This window comes from Canis lupus, chromosome X (assembly GCF_048164855.1).
Source record: "Canis lupus baileyi chromosome X, mCanLup2.hap1, whole genome shotgun sequence".
In the NCBI taxonomy this organism is placed as follows: Eukaryota; Metazoa; Chordata; class Mammalia; order Carnivora; family Canidae; genus Canis; species Canis lupus.
In genome coordinates, this window is record NC_132876.1 from 1399367 (window position 1) to 1412752 (window position 13386).

A 13386-nucleotide genomic window follows, 5' to 3' on the forward strand; every position below is an offset into this window, starting at 1 on the left:
ACATCTAGAAATGTGAAACATCACCTGTTTGAGTGAAAGATAAAAATCATATGATCCATAGACGCACAAAACACATTCGACAAAAGACAACATATTTTCATAGCAAAAACCTTCAATAAATGGGGGATAGAATTAGTATTCCCAGATAAATAATAGTGAAAGGGAATATAAGGGAAGGGAGAAGAAATGTGTGGGAAATATCAGAAAGGGAGACAGAGCATAAAGACTCCTGACTCTGGGAAAAGAACTAGGGGTGGTGGAAGGGGAGGAGGGCGGGGGATGGGGGTGAATGGGTGATGGGCACTACGGGGGCACTTGAAGGGATGAGCACTGGGTGTTATTCTGTATGTTGGCAAATTGAACACCAATAAAAAATAAATTTATTATTTAAGAAAAAGAATTAGTATTCCCTGATTTGAAAAGCAAACCCCACAGCTAATATCATACTCAACAGTGAAAAGTGGAAAGTTTTTCCTCGAAAATGAAGAACAAGGTACGGCTGGTCAGAGGCATACTCGGTGAAATTTGCATTCTTAACTTCAGATTTCTTGAGAATTGGTGTGTGGCCCAGCAAATGCACATCAAACATACTTGTACTGGAAAACAATGTGCAGTACACACACATCTAAAGTTTAGATTTTGAATTTAGTGTCCTAAAGACATCAAGCAAGGTAGTTGATACTATCGATGGGATGTCCTATGTCAGGGCCCAAGAATCCTTTTTTTTTTTTTTTTCAGATTCTATATATGTATTCATGAGAGACACAGAGAGAGCACAGGGACATAGGCAGGGGGAGATTTCATCTTGCTTTATCGTTTCCTCCCCTCCCTTATGATCCTCTGTGTTGTGTCTTAAGTTCCCCGTACGAGTGAGATCATATGATAATTGTCTTTCTCTGACTTATTTTGCTTAGCATCATACCCTCTAGTTCCCTCCATTGCAAATGGCAATGGCAAGATTTCATTTTTTGATGGCCAAGGAGTCGTCTATTGTGTCTGTCGATGGACATCTGCACTCGGCCCACAGTTGGCTCTTGTGGACACTGCTGCTATAAACATTGGGGTACAGGTGTCCCTTCGGATCACTATGTTTGTATCTTTGGGGCAAGTACCGAGTCGTGCAATTGCTGGGTCATAGGGTAGCTGTATGTGTTACCTTTCGAGGAACCCCACACTGTTTTCCAGAGTGGCTGCACCAGCCTGCTTTCCCATCAACAGGGTAAGAGGGTCTGCCTCCCTCCACATGCTTGTTTCCTGATTCCTGACTAATTTTAGCCCTTCTGACCACTGTGAGGTGGTGTCTCGTCGTGCCTTTGGCTTGTAGTTCCCTGACGCCGAGTGAGGTGGAGCATTCTTTCATGTGTCTGCGGGCCATGTGTAGGGCTTCTTTGAAGAAACGTCTGTTCATGTCTTCTGCCCATGTCTCAATTGGATTATGTGTTCTGTGGGTGTCAAGTTCGAGAAGTTCTTTATAGATCTTGCAGACTAGCCGTTTATCTGCTAAGACATTGGCAAATATCTTCTCCCGTTCTGATGGTTGCCTTTTGGTTTTGTGGACTGTTTTCTTTGCTGTGCAGGAGCTTTTTATCCTGGTGAAGCCCCAGTAGTTCATTTCTGCTTTTGTCTCCCTTGCCTCTGGAGACGTGTCTATCAAGAAGTAGCTGTGGCCGAGGTCACAGAGGTCGCTGCCTGTGTCCTCCTCCAGGATTGTGGTGGATTCTTGTCTCACAGGAAAGATCTTTGAGATCTTTCGCCTGGTCATTATCCTCGCTGTGGTTGGGCACTTGGGCATCGTCAGCCTTACTGTCATGGACTCCTGACTCCACCCCACCCCATGTACTTCTTCTTAGCCAACCTGTTGCTGCTGGACTTTGCCTATATCTCCAACACAGTGCTTCGGTGCTGGCACGTCTGCTGGCGGCAGTGTGCCTGGTGCCCAACGGAGCTTGCCTCACGCAGATGTTCCTTCTCCACGTCCTGGCCTCTGGGAGTGCTTCCTGCGCACACTTGTGGCCGGCGACTGCTCTGCGGTCCTTTGCCAGCCACTGCACTACCGAGACCTCGTGGGACAGGGGACCGGCATGGGGCTGGCCGCCACCGCCTGCCTGCTCGCCTTGGGCAGCGCTCACCCACAGCACCCTGGCCGCTCTGCTCCAGCTCCACGGGCCTCGCCTCCTCACCCACTTCTTCTGGGACCTCCCCCCGCCGACCAAGCTCTCTCACTACTGCACGCGGGCCACGGAGCTTGCCCTGTTCTTCTCCAGTTCTGTGGTGGCCGTCGTGCCCCAGGCCCTCTTTGTGACCTTATGCTCGCGTTGTGGCTGAGTCGTCAGGATTCGCTGCGCTGGGGGCCGAAGGAGGCCCTTTCTACCTGGCTGCTTGCGTCACCCTGGCGGCGTTGCCTCTGTCTCTTGGCTCCTCTGCTGCATCCTCCCCAGCTCTGCATGCCTGCCCGCGGGGCCAGTGCTCTCTGTGCCCTGAGTGGCGCTCAGTCACGTGCCCACGCCGTTGTCTACAGCATGCGGGACAAGGAGGTGAACAGGGCCTCGTTCAGGGCCCATGGGCCAGCGTGCACCTCCTGGTATGCGGCTCGCCAGCCCGCAGCCTTCCTTCTTCTTGGGTGAGACTGGGTGACCTGACGCCTTGGGGTCACTCCAGTCGCGCACGAGTCTAGACTGGCATGTGGCCCACCCGTGCACTGAGTGTTCTCTGTGGGCCGCATCTCCCCCCCCTGCAGCGCACATCGCGCATTTCCGTTGTGATGTTTCATCCTAACACGTTGTTTCCTATTTACGGAGGCAATACACGGTCATTGGCTGAGCTGTGCACTTCCGGAAAATTATAAAGTGACACCCGGAACCTGCCCTCTGGGGTCTCACCACCCAGAGAGAACCCTGGGTACATCTTGCTGGTTTTTTCCAGGCTTCTTTGGGAACTACAAAGGTATGTGCGTGCAGAGTTCCAAGGACAGCAAAACCCGAATCAGGGTGTTTACACTTCCCGGTGCTTAGACATGTTGCAGTTTTTCCCACTAGGATACACACTCACTATAAAATCATTCATGCCTTACGCCAAGGCGTGTTGTTAGAAAGTAAAAATGCCTCATCACCTCAGGGTCTGTGGTAACCATAATGAACACTTTCGTGTACGTTCTTGCAGATGTTTCCCCAGGATATAGTGACCTGCACCCGTGACTCTTTTTACGTCAATAGGATCCTACTGATAAAGTAGGCAGGTTAGACATGAGCTGCAGGCAGGGGCAGTGACAGTAGGGGACACCTTAGAAGGCTGAGGGCAAAGCATGCTGATTGTGGTTTTGAACATCTTGGCCTCAGGGCTTCTGGGGTGGAGAAGGAGGAGGAAGGAAGGAGAAGGGGGAAGAGGGAGCAGGAGGTAGGAGGGGGACAGCTGATGACAGACCAGGCGCCACAAGTGCAGGCAACGTGTTCTCCTCTTCCACCTCAGCCCCAGGGTCACCGATGGCTAAATTATCACAGATGTACACTGGGTTTCACCCCACCCAACCAGTAGGAGCCCCTAAGATGATGGGACACAACCTTGGTCGGAGACCCCTCCGCCAGCCATGACCCATGAACTCTGCAAACATACAAAGAAAGCCCTCCCCAGCCCGGGTGCAGTCGCTGGCTCCTGGCCTGCCTCTTCTCCCACCTTGAGACTGTTCTGTCCTTAATAAGGTACTTTGTGCTGTCACCTTCCTCCTGGCTGGCTTTCTGTGAGTGCGGGTCCTCTTGTCACTCTTTCGTGAGGGATCCGAGAACTGAGACCCCCTTGCACACAAGGCAGACTCGCCCACCCGCAGCAATACTGTGCCCCAAATTGGCTGCTTCTGATTCTTTTCCCCTGGATTCCTGGTTCCAGCCATTTGTAGACCTTCCTGCTGGGCTCTTTCTCTTCTTAAGTCTTTATTTCTAGGGGTTATTTGCATTTTAAAGGCATTAGCTTTAGTCTACCATTTGGGTTACTGACGTTTTCCTGACTTGTTGCTTGTCCTTTTACCTTATTTATCATGTTTTCTTTGCTGAACAGAGCTCAGCACATTTGTGTAATTAGACATTAGTGTTTTTTGTTGTTTATTCGATTTTTCCTTCTGGATTTTGCATCCTGCTTTGTTTACTATTTGACCCATGAATGCTTTGCTCACCTGAGTTCCAGATGGATGCTTTTATGGTGTCTCTACCACAAATCACTTGACACTTCCTTGGATCCAGACACTGGTTCATTTTTGTTCACACGTGGCTTCTGGGTTTTGTATAATACACACATTTCTTCATCAGGGCTTTCTCCTTTGACTTTAATGGTTTCATATTTCCAATTTAATTGTATGCTTTGATTTTTTTTCCTACTTCAGCATTGATCCTTTTGGAAATTTATTTTTCTGTAAAAGGCAAGCTCAAGACCAGCTTTCTTTCTCTTCTGACTTGAAAATACCCAATAAATTCACCATTGTTCTTTACATACACTTTCTCTTTAAAAAGATTTATGTATTGGCTTGAGGGGGAGGGAGAAGGAGAGCATCATCAAGCAGACCCACCACTGAATGCCAAAACTCATTTGGGCTCAATCACACATCCTCAAAACCATGACCTGAGCCGAAACCAAGAATCGGATGCTTACTCAACTGAGCCACTCACCGGCTCCTTATGGACGCTTTCAAGCTTGGTGTCACTATGGCTCCTGACTCGTAGTTTTACATCTTTTTCTCCAATCACATCTCTGGCTTGGTTCCTTAGAACACTGCTTGTGTCCTGGCTGATAAACCCTCCCTTCCCATGAGAACATGGGTCCTGCATTTGATTTCGGACATCAACTTTGCATCAACATTATCTTGTCCTTTCTCCTCCTATCTTTCACATTACTGTATAGCAGAGGAATGTTCCCTCATCCCCTAACCGGGTAATATGCTATCGTCACAGAAATCTGGATAAATATGCCATGGTCGAATTTACAGTCCCTACAAATGTAGGAGCTCAATAACCTGAAAACTCTAACACCACTAAAACTAGGACTGTGTATCTTTACCCATATCTGTGTGTATGCAATCTTTTGAAACAAATTATTCTTAACAGAATTATTAATAAGGGCTTTTTTATTAAAAACACAGAAGTAAAGGAAAAACCCAAATGCTGTTCCCCAACGCAACAGGCCTCTAATCTACCCACTGATGCCCCAACCTTTTCTCTCTCATCCCCTTCTTGTTCTCAAGTATGTCCCTGTACCCTTGCAAAGGCAATCCAACCTGAGCCGATCAAGTCTCTCTGTCTGACTGTTTACTTCCATCTGTGTCTCTCTCTCTTCTCCCATACCAATCCCAATTTTCTCTACTGTATCCGTTAGGCCATTTCCTCAGGGAGGCCATTTCAGAGCAATCAACATGAAATGGCCAGAAAATAAGTGTGCAAGAATAAAGTCAGATGTGGGCTTAGACTTTGGTGAAGATGATATTTCAATTCAGGAGGGAAATATGGATTATGTGATAAATGATGTTGAGACACCAGACTAACCTTGGGCAGAGGAAGAGAAAAAGTTAGACCAATGGCATTCATCACACCAAAATAAACTCCTGGTGTATTAACATTTTAAAGTGCCAAAGATGTTATGGATGACAAATTTGACACTTTTACACTGGGTACGGCTTTCCATTGGACACAAACTACAGAAATCATAATGGAAAAAAATCTCTCACTGAAATGCATCTCAAAATTTTAAAGACCCTCTGTGTAGAAAAGAAGTGAATAAGGATGCAGGGAAGCAATGAGGAAGGAAAGTGTTTTCAAATGATGACAAGTTTTGGTATCTTTAATATGTAAAGAGCATTCACGGATCAATAAGTAAAACATGCCTATTTGAATTAAAAAACACAGATAAATGATATGAATGGACGGTTCACAGAAGAGGAGATACCCCTGGCTCAACATCATAGGACTGGTTGCAAGCCATGTTCAAGATCAAAAGAAAGTGAAACCATATTGAGGTGTTATTTCAGGGAGCATATGGGCAATGATTTAAAAGACTGAAAATGTCCTGTTTAGGGTAGGTTATGGGCTGAGCTGTATCTCCCTGCCTCCACAAAGTCCTGTGTTGAATCCTAACCTCTAATGGGCCTGCATCTGGATGGAGATAGGGACTTGAAGGAGGTCATTAGGGTTCATTGTAGTCCTAATTGTGGGCCCCTACTCCAAAAGGACGCATGTCCTTGTAAGAAGAGGAACAGGCACCAGAGAGCTCGCTTCCTCTCTCTTCACACCCTCAAGCAGGAGACTTCGCCAGAAAGCAATGGTGTGGCACCATGCTCTTGGACTTGGAGTCTCCAGAACTGAGAGAATATACATTTCTGTTGTTTAAGGCACTTGGTGCATGGTCTTTTTTCATGGCGGCCTGAGCTGACAAATACAGGGAGGGGGACAGTCAGAAGATGAACACTTGCCTCCACAGTTGGTTGGAGTCGAATTGGCGCGATCTTTTGGAAGGACAATTTGGTAATACGCGTGAAACGCTTTCACAGGGCCTTCCCCCGAGGTGCCTGGCTGGCTCTGTCAGTAGAGTGCGCAAGTCTTGACCTGGTAGATTAAGTCCGATATTGGGTGTGGACCTTACTTAAGAAGAGAAGAAGGAGAGGGAGAAAACAAAAGAAAAGGGCTTATTACCTGACCCAACACATCCCCTTCCTAAAATCTACTTTACGTAACGCGTTACACAGCAACAAATGTTCTGGTTATTCATTTCTTTCAGCATAGTTTATGATACTGAAACATTAGAAACAACCTAGAAGGAGGCCGACCTACTGGAGACCGGTTAGCACAGCCGTGTAACCTACCTTGTGCGGAAGGTCGTGCAGCCGCTGAGAATACCGTGGAAGCCATGGGCTTCTCCATGTCCACCCAATGGCCCGCTTCTGGGCCAATCTTGGAAACACTATCTGGAAACGGGTGGCCCTTCCTCTTTTCCCTCTCCTGCATCTGCCCCGTGCTGTCCCTTCCTTCCTCCTTTGGAGTCTTACACACAAAAGACTCATTTTTCTCCTTTTCTACCATAATGTGGCTTGACTGGCAGGGAGCCGATCCCTTAGCAAGGAAACAGGCCCATGTCTCCCTTGAAGTGAAGGAGGCCAAGTTCTTAGGTCATGGCAGGGGGTTAAATAATGAATCAAACCATGGTTCCTCAGTCCAATAATAGGGGAGACATTCCTACTGCATGTGGGGAAAGAAAGAAAGAAAAATAAAAAATAAACCCAAGAAACCTTGCAGTCCCGGTGGCCTAGAGGTTTAGGACCACTTTCAGCCCAGGGTGTGATCCTGGAGACTTGAGATCGAGTCCCGTGTCCGGCTCCCTGCATGGAGCCGGCTTCTCCCTCTGCCTGTGTGTCTGCCTCTCCATGTGTGCTCTATGTGTGTGTGTGTCTCTAATGAATAAATAAATAAAATCTTAAACAAAAAAAGCAAGAAACCAAAGAATGAGAACGTCCATGTTTGTGGCCTTCACCACAGAGAGTTTCTGGGACCCTGTCACCGAAATGTATGGAGCCCTTTCTGTCTTCAGGCAGGGCAGGGCCCAGCCTCTGGTGCTCTGGAATTCGCCTTTCTAGCTCCAGCCTCCTCTCCGTCTATACCAGCCCGCCCTCTGCAGCCCCCTCACCCCCCGACGGTCTTCGCCGACCTCAAACAAGGTCAGTAAGTGCCACATTCTAGCTCCAGTGTTTCGGGGCCCTTGGAGCTTCCCGTGCAAACGGGAAGGAGTCTTGGCAGGAGTCACACCTGCTGGCACAAGGAGGCAGAGAAACTAGAATTCTGGTGGGGGGGCTGCTTTCTGGGCGGCAAGCGGGGACCCTAGACCCACCGCCTTGAAAACTACCCAGAAAAGTACATTCTGGACTGAGCGACTGCACCTGGTGGATCCCAGCTTGAGGAGCTCACGGTTCGGACGAGACTGGCCCCGAATTCCCCGAGATCCTGCCTTCGGTGGAGAAGAGCCTAAGCGTCCAGCAGTCACAGCCGGGTCCTTCTCTTACGCGTCCCATGTCCTACCATGGAAGGGTCTTCAGAAACAGGAAGACCTTGTCTGCTCAATGAAAAGAATTCAGAAAGCATGGAACGGCGGGCTTCGGGGTGGGACCTCAGCCTTGGCGTCCGGCGCCTCAACCACAAGGCTACTGTGAAGCCCGGGCCCTGTGCCCCAGGCTGGGGAGTGGGGGCCGAGCGACAGGACTCAGTGCGGCTCCTCCCGTCGGGGCCCGTCTACACCTGCCCGGCGCCCCTCCTGGAGTGTGTGTGTCCCGGGCCTCCGCCCCCACGGGCAGGGCAAAGAGAACGTGGAGACGCAGTAGCTGGACATAAAGTCAGAGGCGACTAGGTCTTATTTTGTGTGGTAACAGACCTCGGGAACCGCCCTCGTCCACGGGGCCTGGGTGGCTCAGTCGGTGACGCTCGACTCCCCCTATCGGCTCAGGGCATGATCTCAGAGTTGCGAGGTCGAGCCCGTGGGGGGCTCTGCGTGGTGCGTGGGACCTGCTTGAGTCTCTCTCCCCCTCTGCCCCTCCCCGCATGGCTCTCTAGGAAACAGCAAGCAGCCCCTGCCTTCCAACCTCGGGGAACCAATAGGGCCCACAGGGCCCAGGGCCCAGGACGAGCCCTCAGGCCACAATCCAGGGGCCACTGGCATAGGACTCAGGGCCCTGGGGAAGGACGCACCACCCAGGAGGGGCACTAGGTCGGGGGGAGCCCCCTTTCCCGGCCTCGGCTTATGGACAAAGTGGGGCCCGACGGGCTGCCTGGTGCGCACCAGCAGGGAAAGCTGCTCAAGACAGAGGCCATGCCAATGTGCAGGTGGCCAGGGTCCTCGGCCCCAGTCGGCCTCACGCGGGCACCGAGCAAGCAGATCAGATGAGATGCGGTCCTCCTGCCCCTATGTGTGTCTGCCTCCTCACGTGGGGCCCGGCCCGTGGACCACGTGTACCTCCTGGTCCCGACCCTGTGGGAGTCACCAATCCCCTGGCACAACAGCGACTGCCCCCAGCCCCCTTGCTCCCCCACTGGGCACCCCGGCCCTCTGGGAACCAACACAGTGACGATGGTGCCGGATACCATGGACTCCTTTCCCAGGGGCCCTTGCTGGGGCTGGACTCGTGGAGCCAGGGCCTGGGGTCCACCTCTGCCTCCAAGGGAGACGAGAAAGGCACCATGAGGAAGCTGGTGGACATTCGGTCAGGCCCCCCCGTACCAATCTCGTCTGCGCCTCAGGCCTCCCGATGGCGCCAGGGCCTGCTCCCCTCTGGCCACTCTCAGCCCTCAGTGCCCCCAGGCCTGCCCCCTGGTGCCGGGTGTCAGACCCTCTCTCCCACTGTCTCTGCCGCCCACCGCCGGCCCCCTGCCCCAGGTCGGCCCCTCCAGGCCCCTGAACCCCCTTGCCCCTCCTTCCTCTGCACCCCAAGGCTGGCCCCCTAACCTCTTTGTCCCAGGGCCTCCCAGGTTCCATCCCCTGGCCCCCAGCCACCCCTTAGACAGGACACAGCTGGAGTGGCTGGCTTCTTGGCTCCCTGGCTGAGTACCCGGCCTTGGTGCACAGTGCATTGGGCTTGGTGCAATGGGCACCACCTGGTGGGAGCCTCTGGCCCTGCCACAGCAGGTGTCCCAGGTTCCGGCAGGGCGGCTCCACCCGGGCCAGCAGCCTGTGCTGCCTGCGTCACCTGTGGCGCTGCGATGGCTACAGCACTCGCCTCTCCCTCACCACCTCCATCGGGGCCACCTGTGCCCTCAGGGCCACCTGGGTCTCCGACACCACCTGCACCCCCGGAGCCACCTGTGCCTCCAGAGCCACCTGTACCCCCAGTGCCTCCTGTTCCTCCCGGGCCACCTGTGCCTCCATGACCACCTACACCTCTAGGGTCATGCGGGCCACCCTGACTCCTACACTGCTGGCCATGCCACCTGGGCCTCACTCTGTGTCCTGCATGGCTCCAAGGGTTTCCTTTACCCTCCCCAGCCCGACAGCCCTTACCTCCCCCCCTGAGCCTCCCGGCTGGAAGCCCCTGGCAAGTGACTCCCTCCCGGCCCAGTCCGCGCCTGAGCCGCCACCCCGTGTGTCCCCAGCCCGCTGATCACCTGATCAGGGTACCCGAGCATCAAGAGGCGGTCGGGCAGGTCCCCCCAACAGGCCCTGCCTGTCCCCTGCCATGGGCTCTACATATGGCTTGAGTCTGCTTGTGCTGGGGCCCGGCCTGTCTTCGGGGAGCCCCCAGCACAGCCCCTAGAGGAGCGGGAATGGGTGGACCTGCTTCCTTCAGTCTCAGTCCCAGGCATTGTCACTCCATCGTGCCCGCCAGCCTGGGAGGGGGTGGCTCGCGGGCATGATGTGGATGCTATGGGTGCTGTGGGTGCTGTGGGTGCCGCGGGGCCGGGCTCCCAGCCCTACGGCCTCGGGCCCGGGACACTCGGGCTTCAGGCTCACACCCTGCAGCACCTCCGTGCCCCACGCGTGGGAGGGAGGGGGGCTGGACGGGGCGCACCGCCCCCGGGGCTGCCCCCAGCCTCACTGCCCGCTGCCTGCACCCCTCATGGACCCTCCCTCCCCCAGGAACAAAGTCTTGCGGCTCTCCGGGGGCCTGGAGGTGCCGGGGGCCCTCAACTGGGAGGTGACCCTGTGTCTGCTGGCCTGCTGGGTGCTGGTCTACTTCTGTGTCTGGAAGGGGGTCAAGTCGACGGGAAAGGTATGGCCGGAGGCTGGCAGGGCTGGGGGTGATGGCCGTGGTGGGGGTGTGGGGGGGAAGAGGGGCGCCCCTGCCAGGGACCACTGCTGCAACGGGAGGGGGCCCGGGGCCTGAGCAGGGCGCGGGTCCTTGAACCTACGCCGCCGGATCCCCACCTATGGCTGGATCCCCACCTACACGCTCAAGCCCGGGAGCCTTTCCTCCCTGCAGGGAGAGGCCCAGGCGGCAGCTGCCCCTTGCCAGTGTGGGGCCACCCCGGCTCCACCACATGCTGTCCAGGCCTTGCTGGCTGGCTGCGTTGCTGGCCTGCGGGAACCCGGGCGATGCCTCTCTCTCCCCTGCTTATCTGGCCCTGGGAACCCAGGAGGATGTCTAGATACATGCTTTCCCCAGAAATTTCCTATCAGGTTGTAGTGACATAGGTAAGAGCAATTGTACAGGAGCAGAAGGCTCACCAGAGGGAGGTTACAGTGGGTGGTGTGGGCCAAGCCACAGACTCCACCACTGACCTTCCCTGTGCCGCTTGGCATCCAAATGTACTTTTCTCATATACTCTCGTACTCATCTCATAAGATGGCATAAGGGCTAACATTTAGTACGTTCCACTCTTTCTAGTGCTTTACATACATTAATCCCTTATGTAAGTGTTCAGGCAATAATAGCAACAACGATCTCCTGCCTACCATAATGCGACCGTCCTTTAAACAAATAAAAGGACACACACTCTCTCCAGAACTGCAGAGACTCCAAACCCATCCATCTCAGGGTGATGTTTGTTGCGTCTCTAGTCTGTTTGTAAAACCATGTGGATGTCCTGGAAGCTATGGACTACATTATAAAGTTCACTTCCACCGACTTAACTGGAATAAAATAGGAGGGGGAATGTGGCATAGGAGAAAATTGGCTAATACAAACTAAAACATGTGTAAGATGACAAAGAAACAAAATAGGCATGAGTATCTCTACGTTAGACATAGGCCCAAGTTGGCATTTTTCATTTCTTTCATCTACATCCATTCCCTCTCTGCTCCCTTTGCCCTCAGCCAACTTCCCAGCTCATGAGGATGAGGTGACCCCTGCCCCCATCATTAAGGGTGCTGAGCCTTTCTGGTTCTGTCCATAAGGACTTGCTGTCATCTTCCATTAAATCTGACCTTCCTGCATGGCATTACTAGGAGGGTGCCCCTCAAATTGTCTGGGTCTCAGGCACACTTCTCCCCAACCCCAATATAGAGCAGCCATTCTCTGTCCTCTGGATCATCAGGACACCTCTCCCTGACCAGCACAATAACCTCCTCTAGCTTATTGGTTCAAGAGCACAGGTAGCCCCACGTGGCCTGGGAATTGCCACAAACCCAGTTCAGCAGAGCCTTTGTGTGAAGATTGTGATGGTGAATGAGACTTTAGTATGTCCATGGATGGTACTGCTGGCAAAACCCTGCCAGGACGGAGGGCAGGTACAGATATAGAAAAAGCCTGCATTTCAGAGACGAAAACTTGCTGCCCTCTGCATGAGGGAAGGGGTCCAATATAGTCAACGTTCCAAAAATTGACTCAAGATGGATCAGCAGCCTACGGGATGTTTTCCACTTACTTAGGTCATCTTTAATGTCGTTCATCAATGTTTTGTAGTTTTGATGTATATTCCTCTTGGTTAAATTTATAAGTATTTTATTCTTTTAGAGACTATTGTAAGTGGAATTGCCGTCTTAATTTCATGTTCAAATTACTCATTGCTAGTGTACAGGAAAACAACTGATTTTTGCATGTTGATCTTGTAACCTAAAACTTTACATAATTCATTTATTGGCTCTAGCAGTTTTCTGTGGTTTCCTTGGGGGATTTCTATATAAGATCGTGTCCTCAGCAAATACAGATAGTTATACTTTTTCCTTTTCAATGTGGGTGTCTTTTATCACTTCTTCTTGCCTGACTGCTCTGTATGGACCTTCTAGTACAATGTTGAAAATCAGGGTTGAAGGGCAGCTCTGGTGGCTCGGCGGTTTAGCGCCGCCTTGGGCCCAGAGCATGATCCTGGAGACCCTGGATCGGGTCCCACATCAGGCTCCCTGCATGAAGCCTGCTTCTCCCTCTGCCTGTGTCTCTGCCTCTCTCTGTGTGTGTCTCTCATGAATAAATAAATAAAATTAAAAAAAAGAAAATCGGGGTTGAAGACCAAGTGGGATTTACCCCTGGGATGCAAGGGTGGTTCAACATTCATAAATTAAGCAATGTAATAGATTACAGTAATAAAAAACAAGAGCCATATGATCCTCTCAATAGATGCAGTGAAAGCATTTGACAAAATACAGCATTCTTTCCTAATAAAAACCATTCACACTGTAGGGAGAGAGGGAACACACCTCAATATCATAAAAGCCATCTATGAAAAGCCCACAATGAATATAATTCTCAACAGGGAAAAACTGAGAGCTTTCCCCTGAAAGTCAGGAATACGACAGGGATGCACACTCTCACCACTGTTGTTCAACATAGTACTAGAAGTCCTAAGCTCAGCAATCAGACAACAAAAAGAAATAAAAGGCATTCAAATTGGCAAAGAATAAATCAAACTCTCCCTCTTCGCAGATGGCATGATAGTGGACATAGAAAACCCAAAAGACTCCACCCCAAGATTGCTAGAACTCATACAGCAATTCAGCAAT

General features: G+C 51.7%; 1 pseudogene; it reads left to right on the top strand.

Moving 5' to 3' along the window:
- Window positions 1–1834: 1834 nt before the first annotated feature.
- Window positions 1835–2325, top strand: LOC140627870 (olfactory receptor 3A1-like; annotated as a pseudogene).
- Window positions 2326–13386: the final 11061 nt, after the last annotated feature.